We start from the raw sequence: 23865 nt of genomic DNA on the forward strand, positions 1-23865 counted from the left end.
TCTTCCTAGGCTCTTCATCCCCCACCAGCTGAAAGCTGCCAGTTCCTAAGATGTGCTACCAACCACTCCTGATATAACCATGTCAAAATGATCCAGCTTAACTTAAAAATTATGTCAACTTCTTTGCTTTTTAATCAGATGATTCTAACAGTACTGGACACGCATGCAGTTGTGATAGGAGATCTGAGGGGGGATATAAACTTCAACATACAGATCAAAAGAGGACAGGCAGCTTGCAGCAGGTGAGTGGCTATGTTCTGGGTTAACTACAGTGTTGAAGAATCTGGAGGTATAACTTTAATCATCTGTGAGGGAGAGAACCTCTCTCTACTTTCAAGTTCTGAAGTCACCAGATCCAGAAGGGGTAGGCCATTTTATATGGACCTCAGCCTTGTATGTGCTCATATAATTACCAAAGTTATTTAGAACCCAACTAAGGCTGTGATTCTTGTATATTCCTCATGCTCTGTATAGAGCACAGCAGCATTCAGAACACATGATCAAACACTACTATGTTGGTATTTATGTTAACAATATAAGCCAATTAATTTCCAAGGTAATAAATTAAATGGAGTAGAATGGCATTTTAATAAGTTTGTCTTAACACTGCTATTTAACATAGCTATAGATCTAAAACTCCCCATTTACGTTTTCAGTAAGAACTGTGTGGTACAACACAGTCCCCTTACACATAACCTAAAGCCTAATGACAGTATGGGCATTCTTATATTCTAGATGATGAACCTAAAGTTGTCATTTATTTAAATACTTTACAAAAAACTAAAAGCTTAATAAAAAAAGTGTAAAAGCAAACATCACTTAAGATTGCTAAGAGATGATATATTTACCTATTAAATCATTTGTAAAATTTAGTCGCTAACCCCAGGAAATATGTTGAGGTCACCATAAAAATAACTGCACTCCATAAATCATATCACACTATATAAATTAATACTTGCTAACTTTCAGTGTATTTTCTCATACTGATTTGTACAAACAAGTGTGTTTTTTTCAAGGATTGGGAAAGATCAATGCATGTTTTTGGCAGCCTGACAGTAGGATCTTTTAGTGAAGTACTCAGATTATTTTTTCCTAGAAAGTTTGTATGTGTAGTTTGATAGCATGCTAACATGAGTGAATTTGAGAGTGTCCACCTTTCCCCGAGAAAAGGAAACAAAAAGACCATTTCAGGCAGGATGATGTGTTGGTTAGAAGAAATGGAATGCATCAAACTCATTACAAAACAGCTGTTTTAAGAGTTATTGGTTTGCCTCTGTAACACAAAAGATGTAAACCAAAAGAGACATGCTGGGAAAGAGTACATTGAAAGAAAATTCTCTCCCCAGTGTGGAACACATTGGATCCTCCAAGAAAGATGTCCTTGGGGAACAGCTGCTTCTCTATTGTCTATGCTACCATCATCACGGAACAGCTGATTTGTCTTTGAGGGATGATCTCCATATATATTTATACATTTGTATAGATGTACTACTTCCTCTGCTTTCTCAATAGGTTTACTGTGTGATATTTTGCCAAGTTTCTTAGGCTCTCTGTGTTCCAGTTCCTGATTCATGTATCTGGTATAACGGCATGTTCCTCATGTTGGGACAAATAGAAGTTCTGGGGAGAAGGCCAGACTCACACAATAAGGGAAAGAGGCCCCAGACTCCCTAAAGATGAAACTGCATGCTCCTCAGGTCTAGCACAGGAATTCAGATAAGTATACAGAACATGTGTGTAAGTAGACCTAAGATATGTTTTTCAGGTGCTTGATATGAACCATGTGTACTGGAACCTACTTTTCCAGGACCTGAGTGGTATCTGAACTATTGGTGTGCACTGTTAGCAATCTTCTGTTATCGTGTTTGAGCCTCAGGGCTGGAGATTTGTACTATGAAGTGAATTTCAGTCTTGCTTCTCTACTGGAGCATCGTTTCCTGATACCCTTCATCATACAGTGTTGTATGAAACAGGGAAGGGGATTCAGAAACATAAGTCTTAAATGAGCCCTATGACTGAAGAAAATTTCAGATGAAGCTTCTTGAGAAATCTTGCTTTCAAAAAGTCTCATATCCTGACTTGTGAATGAACAAAAGCAACCTAACCAAGTTACCAGGCTGAGTAGGCTGGCAAAAGAAACTCTTTCAAGGGAAGAACAGCTATTTACATGTTTCAGAGTTACCGTCAGAGTTCAAACAGGTAAATTTACACCAATTCAGTTATATGTATATTTTGTCTTATTTTTTGACACTTGAATATATGTAGAGTAAAATGTATAGCTGAAATACACCTGTGCAGCCCTCTTGTGGGCCTGAATTATGACAATTGTGCTAGTTACAGAAGCAGAACATTTCTATATGCACACACCTATTGGAAGTGTAAACTCTTTCAGTAGACAAATCCCCTTTCTCTGCTTTCATTCAAACCCCCTAATTATAGTTTTAATGCTTCACGGAAGGAAACTTAGAGAAGAAATTATGCCTTTTCTTAATTTGATTCCTTTGCATGTAACAATTTTAACAATTTGAAGTCCAACTCTCTATAGTAGTTTCTGTGGCTTATATTTTGTGAGAGTGTGTAAAATGTAAACTCTATTTTATTTCTTTGTAAATGTCAGGAGAGTATAAATCAATAATAGAGTGGTAACTGTGCAATTAACTCATGTCACCCCTGTACCTTCACATTAGCATCACTGAGAATGGTATTACCCTTTCAGTAACCTCAGTAAAAGCAATAACATCCTTTCCTGCTAAAGTTAATTTTTTAAAGTGAACTTAATGCTCCTGAAAGGTGATAGATTGACAATCCTCTAAAGTGAAGTTCCTTATTTGGTCATTGACTAGGTACTGTATGGGTAGTATGTAATTCCACAAATTATCTAGTGATCCAGCCCTGTCCCAGAAAGATAAGAAAGGAGTCTGGTACTTCTTTTTTCACCCATTTCATTGAGGCATCACAACTTAGATGTCAGTTGTCAGGGTAGTTTCTGATGCATTTGCTGTCAATTAGCAAGCAGATTTGGAATTCCAATTCATTTTCGGCAAGCAACCACACATTACTGTAATCAGTATCGACAGAAGGTAGACGGCCACCACAGACCCGCAAGTGAAGGCCCTGTATCCTGTTACCAATCCCCTAAGCTGTTTCATTTGCAAAATGGCATCGAATAGCAGTTCAAAAGGCATCAGGAAATCCTTGAAACAACTAAGGAGGTTAAATGCAATATACTAAGCCTCTGTCAAGCTGGTAGTAAGATTTTGAATGCTTTATGCTTACTAGGGAAAACGGAGAAAATTCAGTAAATGAGCAAGTGGAAGATAATTTCATTACTCTTACAAGTATATTTTAATGTATGAATTTTACACCATAGTATAGTACTAATGAAGTCTGTGTATATTTACCAGAAGTCTGAAAGGTAATGGCACTCTGGGCCTTGTGAATGCAAAGATTTTCATTCAGTTGTCCTCTCTGCCACAGATCTCAACTGAAGAAAGGAATGTCTCTGTACCTCTCTCGTCTGTAAGGAAAATATGCAAATACTTCCCTATCTCAGAGTGGTATAGAGTACAGACAAATACAGGGAGATTATGAACTGTTCTGATACAGTGGCAATAAGGGAGTCAAGGATGAAGCTGAGGTAAGACTGTGCCAGGATTCACCCTTTAATTGCTGAAGGGTCTTTCTTTCCTCAGATGTGGCTGCAGGGAAATGTTTGAAGAGCAATTACTTAAAATGGCACCTGTCTCTGATCTCTTTATATGTGTACTTCTGTATTTCTTTGCAAACATTGAGCTGCTCTCATCAAAATCCAGAGGAGAAGAGTAGAAGAACCAGAGCTGCATCTACGAAAGTGATCTGGTGTGTCAGAGGGGTTCTTGTTTGGGTGAGAACTTGCCTTCTCTCTGTACTTGGGTTGATGTGTACACACTCCAGTGCAGCAAGGATGATTTCAAAGTAGTTTCTTTCTCAATGGAGGTGTCCTGCCAGGCCACCATCCCCTGTGCCTCACTTGCAGCATGGACATGAGGATCCCCAGGAATTTGCATTTCCTGCATGCAAGGATTTTTGTCAGCAGCAGCGAGGTGATTTGGGGTGTTGGTACAGAGATCTGCATTGCACTGCCTTTTAAGTGTAGATATATAGACACATGTAGGACTGGCCACTGGCATGATCTTGACTGCCAGTACACACACAATGTGGCCATACAGTCCTAAAACCATAGCAGACTGCACCAAACTCTCCTTTTGTCCTCCTTTAGTCAGTGATGTAGTTGCAACAGCAAAGGGTTGCAATTTTTGCAGCCTCTGCTTTCTGCCCCAAGTGAAGAGTTTTGCCATAAACATTGTCCTCTACTTTTTGGGGAAGGTGAGGATTTTGTCTCTCATGTCAGTCTTTTCTGAAAAAAAAAAAAAAAAAAGGTACAACTGATGCAGTTTTCAGCAGAAACAAGTTTAGGCCCTTGGACTATATCTATACTAAGGGATCTACGTAAGAGAGGAGTCAACAGTCTTACCTCTTTTCCTGTGGTTTTATGGGAAGGAAAGCTGAGAGGTTAGGCTGGAAATGAGCTACAGTGCTATCTATGCTTTCTACACCATCCCTTATCTAGACACTGAAGTGACAAGAGCTAGAAGGTATATTGGACATACTGCGCATAGTTAGAAGTGCTTGTAGTATTCCCATCCTATTTAAGTCCTACTGTTTTCTTTACAGTGAACCGTTCTTTGCAGCTCTCTTAGACTGAATCTGGTCTTTTGAATTGTGACAGGAATAAATATTTGAATGACAGGATGATGAGATTTTTAAAAATGTTGCAGGGACTTAGACATATCTTTCACTAAATGTATTGGAGGATGTGTTTCCAACCCCTGAGCTAGTTTTTAAAAGATATCCTCTTTGGCTTAGTGTAATATTCTCTTATCTGGGGTAAATCCAGTTACTTAGATTGCAGAATGCTGTTGTGCCAGGTTCACTGGTGTTTTTCCTGTGGAATGCCCATCTGGGTTTCCTTCAGGTCATTTGCATATGTGGCCTCTCTTCTTACATTTAAATCCAACCACTCCTCAGTGTGCCGTCTCATTAACTGTACACTGGAAAAAAGAAAAGGAGAACACTGTGACCTGTGCATGTGTAGTACTTAGTGAGAACCTAGGGAATTATTTAATGAATTAAATCACCTCAGATATTTCTTCTACATTCTTGAATAGCCCACCAGATCCCATATGCCTGTAGAAATTGCTATAGGGCTCAGGTGGTCCCTCATTAGCTCTAATGTCATTTAATTTCTTCCATCTTTATCCTGGAAGTACCTTCAAATAAAGCTTCATGGCGTAATTCTCGGTGGCCATAATTAACAAATGAGGCAGAGGAAGGACAACAACCCACATTTATGAGTGCAGAGGAGATCCATGTTGGGGGCAGACATCGCGGTATTTACCCAGTGGCAGCAAGCTAGTGAACTCAGCTGTCATTGGGAGCACCCCCTGCAGGGACAAAGGTAGTGCTAATTAAAACTCACTATGCACAAAAGGGCCATTCCTAATGAACATGTACTGATGAAACATTTAGCTGTGTCTTTTGCATCTTCAGATACATTAAAAGTAGCTTTAATGAGAGATTTCTCTTCCCAGGAAGGGCTGTCAATTTTCCTGAAGGATTTCGGTCAGTACCTTTGCTTTCTGTGTGGAATCATGCAGTGACAGGCAGAGCATGCTGAAGTAGAAAGCGTCTGTTAAAAATATTGTCATTTTTCCAAAAAGGTTCAGCCTGAGTTTCAGAGTGATGTTGTCAGGAAGCACTCTGGCTCAGGAGAAGAGGTCCTCTCTTCTCTCCAGCTCATCATGGGGGTTGGAAGAGACCTCCAGAGGTCATCATGGGCGTTGGAAGATATGACCTCTGGAGGTCTCTTCCAACCTAATGTACTATATGAGTCTATAATAAGTTCTGCACTTTTGTGAAGGACAACTAATGTGATAAATCTATATGAACACAAATGAGTTAATTTCATAAGAAATGTAATGCTGCCAAAGTCAATGGTAAAATTCCTCTTGCCTTCAAGGTAAACAAAACGACTTTTGTGCATGGCAGAATGTGAATTTTTTGCACTGAATACATTATAGAATGTACAGGCAAACGTTACCATACAATTATAACAATTGTTTATCGTAACTCTACCCTGACACATACTGACAGCCGTAAGCATGCTTTGACTTACAGATCTTCTGTAAATGCTTGCTCTGGTTCAGCACCAGGTCATATTGCAGCCGAAGAATCCTCTTACATCTGTCTTTATCTTTTTTTTGCTGTGGCTTTGAATCCGTCCTCAGAGCAAGACCAAGCCTGAGACCTGCAGCACATTCTGGGACCCACATGCCAGGGTGTGCATGGTGTGTTTGCATGGTGGAGAGCTGCCAGGCTGCTCAGCATAACCTTCTTTCAGAGCAGTCTGGATGTAGCTGTGGGCTTCAGAGAGCCTGTGCACGTGAGAAGGCAAGAAATCTTTATCTGGCTTTGAATAGTAATTTGGGGTATCAGCATATCAGTTGGTATTATTTACATAACCAAATGGAGTTAGGCACTTGGCTGCTACCAAAATTCAGTGTATTCACTCAGCGCCTGAGAGAGCCTTTGAAAATCCTTGCTGGTGCCCCAGTATCTCTGCTTCATACCAATGAGTGTGCTGCGAAACTTTAGACACAAGGACACAGTCAACAGGAATAACTGAAGCTGCAAAATAAGCCTGTTTACTACGGTTTTCAGTGTTACAGCCAGAATTTTAGGTTTCAGCTTTGCAGAAATAGCGTGCATCCTGAAAGCGTCCTCACTGTTAAAGGAGATCTGTGAAGTCATTGTCAAAGGGGGAGTAATGTTTTGAAGTTGATCACTTGCATTTCTCACAGTAAACACTAGATGGCCATGTGGCCTTTTTCTTCTTGCCATGTTAAAACTTAATTACGAAAAAGCCCCTGTGGTGTTCTTGATGACTATAAATAATATCACATTGGGAAATTTCTCTAGAAAATTTAGCCCATGTTAGACTGATTGCAGCAGGGTCAGAATTACACAATTGTATATAGTACCTGATAGCTACACACTGTGTCCTATATGAGAGGTAGTAAAAAATAATTTTAAAAAAATCTTTTTATGAAGAAAAGAAAAATCTCTGAAAACAGTTCCAAAGTAACCTTTCAAGGTACATTCTGGTGTTGTAACATAGCTTGTTTTCATGAAGGAAGATTGCTTCACGTTACGGGTGAATATTCACATATCTATACATTGCTAATCCCTAAATTAAGAGGCATTTCATAGATATAAGTCTATAAGAAGATCTGAATACTATGGATAATTTGCATTCCCAAAGCATAGGCATCTTTGAGAATGAAAGTTACATTAAACAAAAGAGTTCAGCATCCTCACACATGTTGATCTAGGATGAGGTTTGCTTTATCCTTTTTGTAATGCATACTTTTTTTTTGCAACTGTAACTTCTTAAGATTTATTTGTAAACCTTGAATCATTAAAAAGGAATTGATAGAAATTATTACCCTCCTCACATTTCTGTAGAAGTATTAAAGTATTCTTTCATTAAAAATGCAATATTGTTCCAAAAATTCTGATAACAAAATAGAACATTTGTCCTTCTGTTTTTAACTTTTTAACAGGGCCTTTGACTTCCACAGGTTGAATATAGTTCTTACAGATTCTTTTTTCTTCCCATACTTTCATCATCTCTGATAGAAAGGATAAAAATTTTCCATCATCTGTTTTTGGTTCATTTTATAGAAAGAGGGAACCTTTATGGAAATGGTAGATCCATTGCCCACAGAACTCCTAGCACTTAAATGCAGAAATGGTAAAAAATGTCTTATGTATAAACTGGAAATACCCGATAAGTTATAAAATAACATTTATCTATAGAACTATGTGTCAACATTCTCTTTCTCTCTTACAATAGACATTCAAAAAAGTAGCAGCACATATATATTCACAGAAAACCTACTGTAGACTGGGAAGACCTGATGAACTTCTTTGATGTTCCCTACATCATTGCGTATTCCAGAGTTGTTTAATAATGTAAATTATTAAGTTCCCTGAAATTCTCTTCAAAAAGTTATCCTTGCTTATGCAGAAGATGTGTACACCTTCCTTGACTTCTTTGGCTGCAAATTAGTTTAAATAGAACTTTATTGCCAAAATAAGGTAAATCCTGGCATTACTAAGAGGGATTAAAAATGCATTTCTTACTTAGGATACTATTGGATACCTATACTAAATGCCATAAAGATGTTAGATCTTTATGTTCTGCCCAAAGATTTGAAGCATGTATTTAAAGCAGTTTTTGGATTTTAGGTGGATGGCTTGTTCTTCGTTTATGTTAGCCTCGAGTGGCAGATCTTTATTGACCATAAATTTCTGGCACTCTCACAGTGCAGCTGCTTCACGTTTAATATTTGGATGGCAGAATGCTCAATAGTATTGAAAGCCAAGGAATTGGATTTGAGTTTAATGCACTGCTTATTACTCTCAAAGAGCTATTTATTTCAGGGGGGATCAACTATGTATGAAGGCCTTTATATCAAACAGATGAGCAGTCCTTTGCTGTAGATAGGACGAATCCTTGTTTTAAAATCTTCAAGGCACATACATTGTTACCCCAGGTAGTTCCCATTACCTTCTAATTCGTAGATCTGGGCTCTTGTATTTTGCTTGTTCTCAAAATGCATTTGGCAGCTGTGAGCGGCTTTCAGTAAGATTCCAATGCACTTCAGCAGGCAACCCTAACCTGGTCCATTTCAGTGCTGACCCTGCTTACAGCGGGAGGCTGGCCTAGACGGCTTCCTGAAGTCCCTTATGACTTGAATTATTCTCTGATTCAGGAATTTAATTTGTGTTCCTGAACAAAACTTTTGAGACTTCTTATGACTTCCTACCAGTTCCTACCTTTTTTAACTAACTATGATTTTCTGCCTGTTCTGGGAGAAAGCAGAAGTTACGGTAGATTTAGTTTCCAAACTATGAAGTTGGTCTCTAAGCCTACATTTATGCTGTGGAATAAAACAGGGCTGGAGCATGGAGCTGAGCACTGGATCACAACTGTTCTTGATATTTAACTTTTAGCACACTCATTGGCACAGCTTAGCCCCTCCCAGCTAGCGATTTGCCTGCCAGCTAACAGACAAATGCCTGGATATTCTTGCACAAGGTGGATATTCCCAATAGGCCATTCCCAAAAGGTAGTACAGATGTAGCCATCCTGTCCCTACAGGGGAAGAGGATTTCCATGGAGATGTGAGCTGATCAATGTGACTTCTTTTCAGGGCTGAGCTTCCCCTGTTCGAATTTATCTATTAGGACAGATATATTCTCATGCTCTGAGGATCATAGTGAAATATCTACTGACCTCAGAGCAGGCACCAGACTCAATTGCAAGTGCAAAGTCATTTGCAGACCTAAACTTGTAGGAGTTGGTAGGTAGAGTATCACTGGTTGAGACCTAGTGGGTCTTGGGGGAGCCCTTCATTCAGAAATTTGATTAATTATGCAGATTTTCTACTGCTGGGCACTTTGTTTAACAGTGTAAGAGCTGTGTGGAAGTTAAGGATGTTTGATAACATAGAAATAAGTTTAACTGACAGATATTTCTCACTGCAAAGGCTGCCAATTGAACATAACATGCAACTGTTCCTTAGATTTCTTTCAGTAGCTGACTTCAGTAAAGGTGGACTATGCTAGAGCCTTACCAGAGCTATTGTTACCAAATCCGATCTCTGCTTGCTCTATTAGGACAGCTGTTTCCAAGACTGGTTTATGTCGCTTGAGGAGGAAGCCCTTTAATAAGCTGTGACAAGCACTATACAGTCAAATATGTTGACTGCTAGATGGTAGAATTGACTCCTTGCTTGCTTACAAGATCATAACTTTTCCAACTTTATATTCTTTGGGTGGCTTGCCAGAGAGATGAGTATTTGTAAAGAAATTTGCCAGATCCTTCCTTTTAGTCCAAAGTTCTTAAAGACCTTTGGAAAGGCACCAGCATGTCCAGCAGCCTTCTGTAGGGTAATATCAGCAAGTCCTTGTTTTATCTCCTATACTGGAAAGGGTACTGAAAATATAAAGGATGTCTGACAGTTTGACATGTTTTAACAAGTTGTTTATAGACTTGACTTTGACAGGAATTATTTACTGGAACCTTCATGTTCCTGATATTTATAGGATTTGGATTTACTTGCAGCAGTTTGCGAGTTTCTTGATCTGCAATCAATAGGTGGAAGGTTATGCTGACTTTGCAGAGTTGGTGACCTTTGCAATGTCTTTCTACCATGTTTACCAGCAAGTTTGGCTATGGACAGGTTACTGTTTGTCTCAGACTCCTCTTTTTGGTGACCCACAGGAAGGAAATGAAGCCTAACACAAGTCTTCAGAAGAAACAAGAGTCAAAATATGGTTTTTGGTGATATCCCTAAAATGTTCTCAGTCTGGATTTTCCACTTACCTAGTAATCAGAATGTGTAAGCTGACAGAAACGTCAGCTTTTGTCACTGGCTTTGTTGTAAATCGTTGAATAGAGCCTCTTCTAAGAACACTCAGGCTGGGTGTAGAATGGAAGACTTTCTAGTCCCATGGGCTAGAAGTTGGACCAGGGGAGAGGAGAAAACAGATTATGCATAGAGCAACACACAACATAAAGTAAAATTATAGCACACTTTCCAGGTGCTAACCTAAAATGTTACTTGGTTGGCATCAAAATAACCAGGTATTGTTTTTCTGGAGAGGCCCATAAACATGCTTTTTCTTCAGCATGGCTGATATTTCCATGTTTTGTGAGCAATGACGGTTTTTCAAATCACTGACATTGTAGTAGGATGGTTTAATAAATTCACAGTGTTGTAGCCATTGATTCCACATGGAACATCTTGCAGGTGTTCCCCGCATGGAGGTCACAGGTTATAAGCACAATCATATTTAACTCCATAAAATGGATTACTTGGGCAGATTTCCTGAGTCTGCAATTTACTTGTGTAGCTACTCTGTAGTGCAGGTGGCACTTGGCGGTAGTAGAATGTATATGCTCATCCTGAAGTGACAGCCTTCTACCCCAGTTAAGTTTTCTGAAACACCAGGAAATCAATGTTTTCATGATCACTGACACCTCACATTTGCAATTTTTTTGCACTTTTTTCAGGATCTCACCATATGGTCTATATTCCACTTCAGGATCCTTTGTGACAGATTTATTATCCTATCCCAGCTGAGACACTCCAAGAATGTTCCACTATTATCAATGATCTATATTATAACCACATAGCTCAAAATCACTGGGCACACAAAACATCTTACAGATATTTCTAATAAACATTATACCACTTCAGTACTGATGATGCCAGCTGAAAATTCAAAGCTGATAGACTACAAATTGAGATATAACTAAGCAAACATCATCTTCCATATAAAAAATAGAAAGGTAAGAATTCCACACTGCTGTGTGAAGGCAGGGAAATAAATCTCTTGCTTCAGAAATCCATCCCAGTTTATTTTACGTTCTTCTAGTGCAAGCTGATATAGTACAACATATCTACTTTCCCACTGCCTTTTGTGTTTGTAGTGGGATTTCACTTTTGCTGTACAAAAAAATATTTTAAATGGTAAATCATCCTGAGGAAATCAAGTTTTACTTAAATAAGAAAAATCATCTGCCTCAGTGTTGCCTGAACTGATGGTGACAGGTTTGAACAAACCAGTGTGGTGAACCCATATTCATGTGATTATACAACCTGAGAGGATCCAGCCATAAGTATCATATTAGTAAAGAGGGCGGGAAACTTCTTTTTGCTTAATATGTGCCCAAACTCTTACATAAATTCATATTATTCTTGATATTCTGAATTTTTTGAGGTATGATTTGACTTGGCTTTCCCAGTTAAATATTCAATCTTTATCAAATTAACTCTTAAACTACATCAGAGATCTTACTATACTGCCTGCTTTGCTTTATTGATTACTATCTATATACCTTAAAATCTCAGAAGTAAATAAGATTTGCCTGCTGCACTGTCCAAGAGTCATCTGAGGATATGCGCTATGGTGTGCATCGTTGTCCCAGAGAAGTACCCTGAGGGCAGAGCTGGCATACTACTACTTGTTTTTAATTGCACATTACCAGCTAGTTACTGCAAACATTGAATTACAATATGTTGTCATCTTTTACACATCCAAATACTATAAAATACCAATAAAATACCATAAACAATAAAAAATAGATTTTTCTTTTATGTACTGAGTCATATTTTATCATATCAGCATGGAAAACCTCCGCATCCAGATTATATTTCCCTGTTCAGTGTTTAACATTGGAATTAGTCAGTTAATTTTATGGTCTATTGTTGTTTGTAGTGTTCAGCTTCAAAAATATAGAAGTTTACCTTGTTATTTGTTTAGAGGTCATGATGTTTGTCAGTTATAGGCATTTAAAAGCTAGAAACTCTAGCTTTTCCCAAGGAAAAGATAGCAACACTTCTTAGCAGTGTCTGCCAAACTAAGGTCCAACAGACTGTAATCATAGATCAATATAAGCTCACACCTAACCATTTCTAGTAGGAAGTATATAGATACAAAATAAGGAACAAAGCAGCACTGGAAAGGAATATTGGTATGGAATTTACCAGTTATTCAAACTTTTGCAATAAAATTTCCATCTCCCTCCTGTCAGACTAAAATAACCCTGGGTTTTGGAACATAATTTTAAATCTAAATAATTTTCTTGATCCACTTCACAAAGCCACCTCGTGAACAATTCTGTGGGCATAACGTATATGACACACTGATGTAGGGTAGGAAAAAGTAGCCAGAGACAAAGGAAAAGGGGATAAGAACTTTTAAAGTACCCATCTCCTGTAATAACACACACTGGAGTGCTTGAACATACTTTGTTCAAGGGCCTTATAAAATATGCATAGTTTTATAGGCTAAGCTGCTTGTGAAGTAAATAATACTCTTTAAGAAAAAGATCTTGTACTAAGAAACATGAGCACCACTATCCTCAGACCACAGGTACATAGACCGTGATGTTGTATCCTCTCTGTAACAGACTGAAAACACTGATGCAGACCTTCCTCCACCGCTTGCAAGGACTCTGGTATGTCAAAGTAGCTCTTTTACATTCACACAGGAGGTGTCTCAGACAATGCTGAGCTGCCAGTTTCCTAGCAGGATCTCCTTAGAACATGAAAGCTATTTTCAGTGACAATTTCCACTGTATCTATTGAGAAAATTTTGACACAAAATTCCTTTATAGTCCCTAAGACTGGAGGAAAAGTACTGCAGTATCATCACATTCTCTCTTGTCTTACTAGTTTTGCTGTTTCCTCCCCAGTTATTTATTTTTTCCATCCTTTACCTCCTGGAAACCATCTACCATTGAAAGCATCCCTAAGCCACCTAGTCATTCTGAAGTACGCCCAACAAGCAATATACTATCGCAGGATATTTACACTGTGTGTTGGTTTTAAATCTTGTGTGCTTCCTGCCTTTATTACATTAATTGTTATGGATTATGAGTGTGGACCAAATTCATGAGAGTGCCAAATATAGGATCCTAGAAAGTTCAAGCTGGAAGGAACCTCAGGAGGTCTCTAGTCCAGTCTCCAGCTCAAAGCAGGGTCAATTGTGAGATCAGGTCAGGGCTTTAACCAGTTGGGTCTTGAAACTCCCAGGGATGGAGACTGCACAACCTCACTGGGCAACCTGCTTCACAGCTTGACTGTCCACACAGTGAAATTGTTTTCCTTAAGCCCAGTCTGAGCAACTCCTGTTTCAGCTTGTGACTATTATCTCTCATGCTCCAGTCATGCACTGCTGCAAAGGGCCTCACTCCATCTTCCTGATGATCTCCTTGTACATGTTGGAAGGATACTATTAGGTCTACCTGAAGGGAAGAATCTCTTCTCCTAGGGCATGTTTTCCATTCCCCAACCATGCTATATGTTCTTGTAGTAAAAGCAAATTACATGGCAAAAAAGCTCTGCCATGGGGCAAATGAAACATTTGCTGTTGTCCAGGACTGAAGAACTGAGTAAGAAGAATATGCCTGTGTGTCAGCTCACCAGAAGGGAAAGGGCTAAACACCTATGGACTTGAGGCAGATAGAGACTGTAAGTCCTGTTGTGGAGAAGGAAGAGGCTTGTACAGAAAGGCATGGCTGTTTTGAGCATTTCTGAAAATGTCATAAACCTCATAAGAACAGGTTTGAAGAAAGCGAGTAGGAAAGATCTTATGTTGCAGTGGGTGATCTCTGCATATTTAATTTTTTTTATCGTAACATTTGCTTTGCTGTCTCTCATATCACTAACTGTCACAATTTGCAGGAATGCATCCATGATGAGTATCAGGATACAGCTGCATTTCTGTTGCCTTGGATCCTCATATGTTCTTAACTGCCTTTATAGGCCAGTAGAACTGTTTGAGCCTTTAATATAGCCATACAGTATCCTGATTTTGTATTTAAGACCTCAGCTGACCTGTTTTTCCATCCATTGCCTCTTCAGTCTTTCTAAAATGGTCCCTCACTTACCATTGTCTTTCAGCTCCTGGCAGTCATTATTTTAAAGACATCCTGTGTCAGAGGATGGGCATAGACCGTCGCACTTAATATTTACCAATGGACCTATCCTTCATGAAAGCCGTCTGGTCCTTTTTTGAAGGCATTTACAATTTTGGCCTCCACAACATCCTGTGCTATTGAGTTCCATGGTTTAATTCTCTCCTTTATGCAAGCATTTCCTTTTGTTTGTAAAATAATTTCTTTGCATGCTGCTTCCTCTTTGCCTGTAAAAGTTTTAGTCATCATTCATTTTTATGGATCGCTATCACAGCCTTCCTCAACTGCCTTTTCCCAACTGAAGAGTCCTAGTTTACATCATTTCTGTTCAGCTGATCCACAGTACTGAACATCTTTTCTTGCTAGTTTTTCTAGTTCTGCTGAAACCTGTTCACAGTGGACATGCTGTTCAAGATGTTAGCCCATTGCAGACCTAAACAGTGGTATAAGAATATTCTTTGTTATATTTCTGTTTTTAAGGGTTGATGAAGAGTTCAGTTACACATCTTTCCTGATAAGAGAGCCTTAAAACTCTCATCAGCTGAAGAACGCTCAGATCTATTTTTCCCTTCGAGTAGTGTTTCAGGCTTATTCCTGTGAAAACTGCCTTGATTAATTCTATTATCTCTGCTCAAATGGACCTTTTTGTGCCTCTTCCAAAATTTGCTTTCAGTTTGATAAGCCAAACTGCTTAGGCATGATGGATTATTCCATGGGAATTGGTCAATCTATCCTATTATTTTAAAACCCTTCTTTTACATTTATTTCTATTTCAGTTATTCCAGCAAATCAGTATGGCAGGTTTTTCATAGGATTTTGTCTTTTAACTTCTTTCATGTTACCCAAAATTAATTGCAAGCATCTTCAGTGTTTTTTTCAGACCACAGAACAAATCAGCTTTTTGGTAGTTTTACTGTATTTTATTCCAGAAATGCCCAGAGCTACAGATATCTCTGAGAAAGCTGGTAAAACTAAAGCTAAGATAAAGATACTTTTGCCTCAATATGAAGGCCCTCTAACTCTTAGCCATGCTGCTTCCAGGCAAACAAATCTTCCCTAGCAGCCTAGCCTGCAGTGATCTATGGTAGTTTTTAGATAGCTGTGCCTCTCAAACATTGAAGCATTACAATTGAACCTCCCCTACATGGTTTGCAAAACGTTACACTCTCAGGCATGGGAGATGTTTAAAGCAGAACTTTTATTACCCTTGATATCTAAAAATAAACACAGTCTGGACAACCACCATTGCATCTAATCCCACTCTGAAAGAGCAAACTCAAGCTGCGGAGGACTCTGGGGCAGGTAACGAGCCCCTCGACCTTCTCACAAAACTACTAGTCTATAAAGACAGACAATTTTGACCTTGCACTCATTCAAAACTGCTGCAGATGCTCTGTGGCTGTTTTAATTAATGGGCTTACTGGGTTTTATCACATGAAATGATAAGCAGAATGTAATTTGTTGTGTCTAAAAACTGAAGGTAGTTTCACCTAATTTTTTTTAGAAAGAGTAAATCTAGTTTAATCTAGTATTTTTTCAAAAATTTCAACTATTTCATTTGATCATGTATTATTTTGAGGAGGTTAGGATACAACTTTCACAGTCAATCAACTGGATCTGAATTCATTTTACCTAAAGACTTGCAATCACTCAGCACAATATCCAGCTGGGAGCAGCAAGAACTATTAAAAATATCCAATAAAACAAAAGCTCCCATTCCTTCAAGGACAGAGCAAAAAAGACACTTAAGCTGACATTTGACCCACTTGCACTTAACTAATAAAATTAAATGCAAAAACCACTCCAAATAAAAACGGAGTTAAAAATAAGGATATGCATATATAGGAAAAGGAAATTAATGAAATGCGTTTTTAAAATTTCTAGCACTATGAGGGTAAACAAAGAAAAAACACCAGGAGCTAAGCTCCACAGGTTTTAAACAAGTCCTCAAGACATTAAGAAAACGTACTCAGTGTTACAGTTTCTGGTTTATTTTTCATAGTGTAACTGACCTATAGGGAATTCCCAGGGGATGAAATAGATTCTGCTGCACTTGTTTCTTTTATAATCAGGAAAAGCAGCATCATAAAATGTCATAACTCTGGCCTCAGACTGCTCAGAAGTTTGCTGCTCTAATTAAAAAGTGAATGTTCCCAATGTTTTGCCAAATAAAGCTCTTTTATAACAAATAACCTTTTGATGGGGAAACCACACTGTTTGGACACCAAAAAGTAATTTTAAGGCTTATCTTGAGTCTGTGCCATGGTAAATACAGGCTAGAGCTTCTTGCCTTTCCTCTCTTTACTGAGGAATCAAAACAGACGTATTTCAGCAAACAGCTTGTACAAATATTCTACTGTAAATGTAACTACAGTTTGGAGTGACAAATTCTCTTCTAATGACATTTTTAGAAGCATTACACATACTCCTACATTAGGGAAACGGTTCTATAGGATGAGGTTGTGGCACTTATTCTATTATTAACATAAAGTTTCATTGCTTTTGTTTAACTGCCACAGAAAAGCTCCTTTTTGTCTGACTTTTTTTGGCCTTGGTCTTATGTCTTTTTTTCTTACTTTTTTTTTTTTTCTAAGTTTGAGGCTCTTCAAGCAAGTTACATTTGAACTGAGGGGCTCAGAAAACTCAGTAACTATAAGGCATTTTGAAGACACTCAAAATTAATTCAACACTCTTTCATGTAAATGCAGTGTCAGTCCATAAACAGAACTGTCTTTACTAGAACACCCACAGGCAATACACTAAAGGTGAGAGAAGCCATAGCACCTTAACTTGCAAGCCTTGGTAAGTTACACCTATAGATAGACAACAGATCATAGAATCATATAATCACAGAATCATAGAATGGTTTGGGTTGGAAGGGACCTTTAAAGGTCATCTAGTCCAACCCCCCTGCAATGAGCAGGGACACCTTCAACTAGATCAGGTTGCTCAGAGCCCCGTCCAACCTGACCTTGAGTGTTTCCAGGGATGGGGCATCTACCAGCTCTCTAGGCAACCTGTTCCAGTGTTTCACCACCCTCATTATAAAAAATTTCTTCTTTGTATCTAATCTGAATCTACCCTCTTTTACTGTAAAACCATTACCCCTTGTCCTATCGCAACAGGTCCTACTATCTCCATCTTACTTATAAGCCCCCTTTAAGTATTGAAAGGCTGCAAAAAAGGTCTCCCCGAAGCCTTCTCTTCTCCAGGCTGAACAACCCCACCTCTCTCAGCCTTTCCTCATAGGAGAGGTGTTCTATCCCTCTGATCATTTTTGTGGCCCTCCTCTGGACCCGCTCCAACAGGTTCATGTCTTTCCAGATATAGAGCTTTCCTCCACAGCCACTTAACTTCTTGACTTAAAAGCCCTTTGGTCCTTACCATCAGCTTTGAAGTACCTGTTAAGGTATGGCCAATCAAGTCTAATTCCATATGACTTAAGATGTAATGGCGCAACATCTCTCTTGAATATTTTTAGTTCGTATCCTCAAATTCCTTGGTTTGATTGGGTTCGGTCTTGAATACTGAACTCCTGTTAGTAAACTAGCTGAATACAAAGTTGTCTTGACAAGATGCTGAGGGTCTCCTTGTGGTCACCAGAAACCAGGAACTGACATCACATTGCAACAGACACTCAGCAGCTTGCAGATTTTCCTCTTGAGTTAATAAAGTTGAAGGCAGCTAGGCCACTAATACAACAACATATCACCAAAATCAGCTAAATAACCCCAGGTCTGGGGGTTGCCAACAACCCAAAATGTTTATCGCCTTCTGAGAGGCTTTTTTAATGTGTCAAGGTCCATGTGTCTGTGATACTTGCAAGCATGTAATGTTATTCCCAGAAACTAGAAAGCAGTAGGCAGCATCACAAAGTGATGTTGATTTGTCAACCTGGTAGATACACAGTAGAAGGGAAGAGGTTGAGGAAGCAAATATTTTGATATCCACACATCTTTCTACGCTATTGTATTTCATAGGGTGTATTAAACATTAAACTTCTGACGTCTTATTACCACAACAAGAAAAGAATTGCAAACAGCACAGAACTGCAGGTAATCAATTTTTATGACAAGTTTTCAGTATGAATGAGGAATAGCAAGCATAAGCCATTCTCATTACTGTATTCTCATTGTCCTCCATAGATGTCACACCCAGGGCAATCTGTTCAGTTATTTTTTTTAAAGAATTATATTTTATGTTAGTACATGCTCTTGAGTAGACCAGTTATCTGTGCTGGCCACTTCCAAAAACAAATGTAAATTATCCTTGCTCAGACAGTTCAAGAAATGCACGTCAACAATGAATTATAGTTATGAGTATTTATGAAACATCTAAATGCTTCAGAAAAATTAAAGCCGTTCTGTAAATTCTGGTTATTCAGATTCTATTTTGATGTGTATGCAAATTAGTATACAGTAAGGCTGTTATAATGCATGTTTTTTTAATGAATTGCAGAATATACATATGAGCCATAATTAGAGCTCTTGGGAACAGCATTACCTAAATCTAATTTGCTGACATGCCATTGTAAGGTCAAGTAAGTCTTTAAAGAAAAGAACTTCAGTAACCTGAGATCAGAGACTTCCAGATTTTTCTTCAGCTTTGTACCACCGCGTATTCATACGCATGTTCAGCAGAAAAGCTAACTCTTTTTGATAATAATTCACAAGGCTCTAAGCCCTGCTGTTACCATTGGCTGAAACCATTAAGCAGGACATTATAAATTAATATGCATTTCTTATACTATGACCCTGGTTTTATCTTTGCCTTTGTCCTTCACAGAAAAATAATTTTGAGGATTTCAGCAAGATAAAGAAAAGAAATTCTATAAGCTATTAGGTCTTCCTTGTGATTGCACTTCTTTACTGCCATCTCTATATAAAATTATTCATAAAGCCCAATTAATTTATCAATAACTTCCTCATTTCCTTTAGCTGCAATCGCTGCTTATCTGAGTTCATGTGTTACTTTTATAACAACAGGATACTGGAATCTATCACCTTACAAGATGGCTGTTCTGTACAGTGGCAATGTTTTGGCAGAACTGAATTTTCCTCTGTATTATGAGATCTTTAATTGCAGAAAACAAAACAGTGAAATGTATTTTTTTTTCCTGTGTTTTTTCCCTAACAAGTCTCTTGGTAAAGTCTGGGAAATTCTTGTTCAGAAAACATTAAGGAATCTAGGTCAAAAGTCCTAAAAAGCATATGGAATTTTCCATAAACAATACCACAGAGGTTTGTAGTTTCAATTTAGGAGTTGAAAAGTGAGCTCTGAGGTATAGATTGCAATTATACAGATATACTGCACGTTAAAATACCAATCTCACAACTCATAATTATGTTGAAAATATGCTGAGGTGGCTAACATCTAAAAATATGACAATAATAAAAGTTTATGATTTGGGATTAGGAATGATTCCAGACTATGACAGTGAAGAAAAATAATGGAACCTTATGTCTTACTATGGACCCATTCGCAGCAGAAAGTTTTTTTGATCCTAATGTCACATAGCACAATGGGTTTATTCTGATTTATCTGGAATACACTGAGTAAATATTTGCCATTCGCAGCTCTTTTGAATATGGCATTTGTGGATAGCTTTGAACATCAGCTTCATGGTTTTCTTTTCAATAATTTTTATTTATTTTAGAAGCTCCAGGTGAGGCTAAATTCTCACTCTGCTTGGCAGTCCACAGACACATGGGAAGATAGACTCCCTTCCTCAAGGAACTTGCAGTTTGAGTAGCAGAGGCAGAGGAAGGAGGCCAAAATAATCTAGCCTTATTTTACAGAAGGGGAAAGTATGACAGAAGTCTGTGACAGTGATAACATTTTGATTTGGTCCTCACAAGTTACATTCCAACCATGAAGAAATATATTCCAATTTTTAAAACTGTAGACAAACACGTGACTTCCTTGAATTATTAAAAAACCATTTCAAATTAATAATGTGAGTTATTAGCTTATGTAATATTCTTAAAACTAGCAATATGAGGAACTTATATTTCCCTTACATTTATAAAGACATAAAGAAGAGACTTCTTTCTTTACTTTGGTTGTTTTTTTAAAGGAAGACTTTCTTAGAAAAAAAATTCACTGTAATTAGAGATTTTTTTAAATTATTTTTTAAAGTTACAAAATAGTGGCTGTTTTCTGGGTTTATTATTTTGTGAACACTCTCTTGATAAAATCTTTCATTTTTGGAGGTCTCTTGTAATTCCTGAAATACCTCTTGCTTGGACCACCTTCATTTTTATTTGTATGTTGTAAAGCATGGAAAAGTCTCTACTTAAGCAACCTTGAGAGAAATATTGTGACAGGAAGTAGTTTTGTGATATGCTCAGTTTATGTAGAACAGTCCTTCTCACTAAATATCTTAGAAAAAATGTGTATTGTATGCAAAAATTTTAAGCTACATTTTGAATAATTAAATTTCTAAATAAACTCTGCCTTGCATTTCCTTTTTATCTTCACCTCTGTATTTGTCTCTTCCTTTTATGCAAACCACTTTCCTATAAATCATTTTCACTGCATTGGATGCCCACCTTATCCTGTCAAGAGGCAATCTAGTGGCTCCCTTTCCTCATAGACAGAGTTCAAGCTGTCACAGTCATGTTTGCACCCCTCCTTTCTCTTACTCTCCTTTTTTTGTGATTTGTGTTCTGTTGTCTACTCCGTAGCCCTCTCATATTATCCTCAGCTTATGCTGTCTCCTACTAACCAGAAGTAATTTTTCCTTTTGGGAGTCATTCAACCTCCTACAACATCAGGTCTCTTCCCAAAACTCCTTTTTATCAGTCCTCTGTCCACTTTTAAGCTGTTCTTATTGAATATAAATTTTTTTAAAAATAGTGCTTTGCAAATGAGCTCTTCCTAAAGTAGCTTTCTCCACTCATTTTCTTTTCTGTGGTCTTTTCTTTCTGCTGTCTCCATTCATTTTCTGCTGTCATTTCTCATTATTTCATCTAATTCAAGGCCTTATCTCGCTCCACCTGTATGAGATGCCCATTGAAATTAATAATGCTTGCAAAAATAAAATATTTCCATCCAGGAGCTCTTGCTTTTTCTCTGTATACACCCTGCCCCCTCTTTGAAGTATTCAGGCACAAGGCAGTACAACTTCAGTTTTAAAGATGTCTATGTAATTTGAGTACAGACAGATCAGGAGGTTGGCTGGTCCAATCTGTGCATGTCAGCCCAAATAATTTTACCCCTCACTCCCATTTTGGGTTCTTGAGTTGGATGTCAGAAGTCTTTGGGTAATCAGTGGTTTGGTGAACCAGAAAAACCAGCCAACACAACCTTCACAAAGGACACGCTTGGGAATTTCTGCATAATTTCTTTTTATGTCCAGCAAAAAAGGGATCTGCAGGGACTGCTGTGGAGGAGCCCAAGTGACCAGGGCCAGGAGCAGGGGGAAGCAGCACCCTACAGTTTTGCATGCTTGCTTGTTTTCTTTATAAACACTGACCATGGACACTTGCTGTCCTTTCCAGTTGCAACACTTCACAGGCTCCTTTTGCTCCATCCGTCCTTGAAGAATTCAGTCAGAAAATGGTTGGTTGTTAGCTTATCTGCAACCCCATTATCTCTGAAACAGTTAAAAGTCCAGGTAAAAGTTCAAGAAAGCCACTGTAATGTGGATGTTTTCTAGACAGGTATTCAGCATATTAATATAAGAAATTGTAATTAATCGTAATTTCAGTTGGTGTGCAATATCACTGGTAACTAAAAAAAAATATCTGCTGCACATGTATGACTGCTCCAACTATTGATTTGGCTTTTGGGCCTGATTCAAAAACCATTGGATGAACTTAATATTAATAATCAGATCCTGAAATTGGAATTTATTGGGACCGTTTATAAGTAGAGGTATACAATTTTGCATATAAATAGAAAAAATGACCACAGCTTAGCAGTGTTTAGTAAACCATTCTGAATAATTTTCTCTCCTGACTTCTTCACATCTCAATCTATAAATTCAGGGCAAAACCCAAAATATGCTTAGCACTGTAATTATTTCATTATGGGTCTAAGGACAACGTGCATGAATAGTTAAAAGCCTTGCGAAAAGCACACTGAAAAATGAATGGAAGGTTTTTCATTGCCTTCAGTAAGCTTCACATAAGTTCCAGGATCAGACTCATCCTTCACATATTTGTGAGTGAGCCCAGACTCACCTATTTGAGTGTTTTATTGAATACTTCACAGCTTCTGGTATAAAATGTGTGCCTTCCTTGATATGCAGAAATATTTCTCAGGCTATGTTTAAAATCTATAATATATATACACATACATACATATGTATGAAAGCTAAAATATATACAAATAGCTAGCTGTATAAGAAATCCTTTCATGATGAAGGAACAGCTTGTATGTGGATGGGAAGCATTACCTGAAAACATATGTCTGGCCAACACTTTCCTTAAAAATACTTCTGACAGACTTGGTTTTATTAAATCAGTCATTGTGAAACTAGCTGAAATTCTGAGATGATAATGCTGCTTGGTAGCTCTAGGCTTTCTACAATTATTACTATCTTCTGAAGTAATAATATACAATATTTAGAAAGGGATTTTTAACATGCTGTTTCACTGACCCCGCAATTTTTAAAAAGCAAAAGTAAAACTGTTATTTGTCTTGACAGTCTCCATGTCTTTATTCTTAAATTATTTACCTGATACTGATTTACGTGCAGGAGCTGCGTACAAATGAACATACCAATGGGAGCTGTCATTAGCTGCCTACAAACAGTACAAAAGCTGTTGCAACTGATATGAAGGTTGACAAAATCCTTGGCCAAACAAAGTGGTGTTTGAGTTTTCCCCTGCTTTTGCTATCGGCCGTGTAACCTCTTCTAGCAGATGTTATCATACACATGGAAAGTCTCCCAGCACATACCCCACGGCGTGGATTTTCTGGCTGGCAGGGCAGGGTGGGCTTTTCTGTGTGGCAGATTTCTGGCTGCCATGGAAGGGCAGAGGAAACCAGCAAAGTCTCACTTTCAAAAGGAAAGCAAGAATGCTTGACAAGCAGCCTTTCCTCAGATATTGTGTGACTCCAGCATTGATATGTGGAATATTTTTCAGGGCAAACTTTAAAAAGTTTGGATTATTTCATATATCAATACTGAATTAGGGAAAATAATTAATGCTTTTTAACATTTACATACATATAGAGAGTTGGGGTTCTGGGGAGAAAAAAGATGTCTCAAACTGAAAAAAACCCACCATGTGCTCTAAAACACCACATAAAATTAGGCCTAA

The sequence above is a fragment of the Ciconia boyciana genome, chromosome 2 (assembly GCF_034638445.1).
Source record: "Ciconia boyciana chromosome 2, ASM3463844v1, whole genome shotgun sequence".
NCBI lineage: Eukaryota > Metazoa > Chordata > Aves > Ciconiiformes > Ciconiidae > Ciconia > Ciconia boyciana.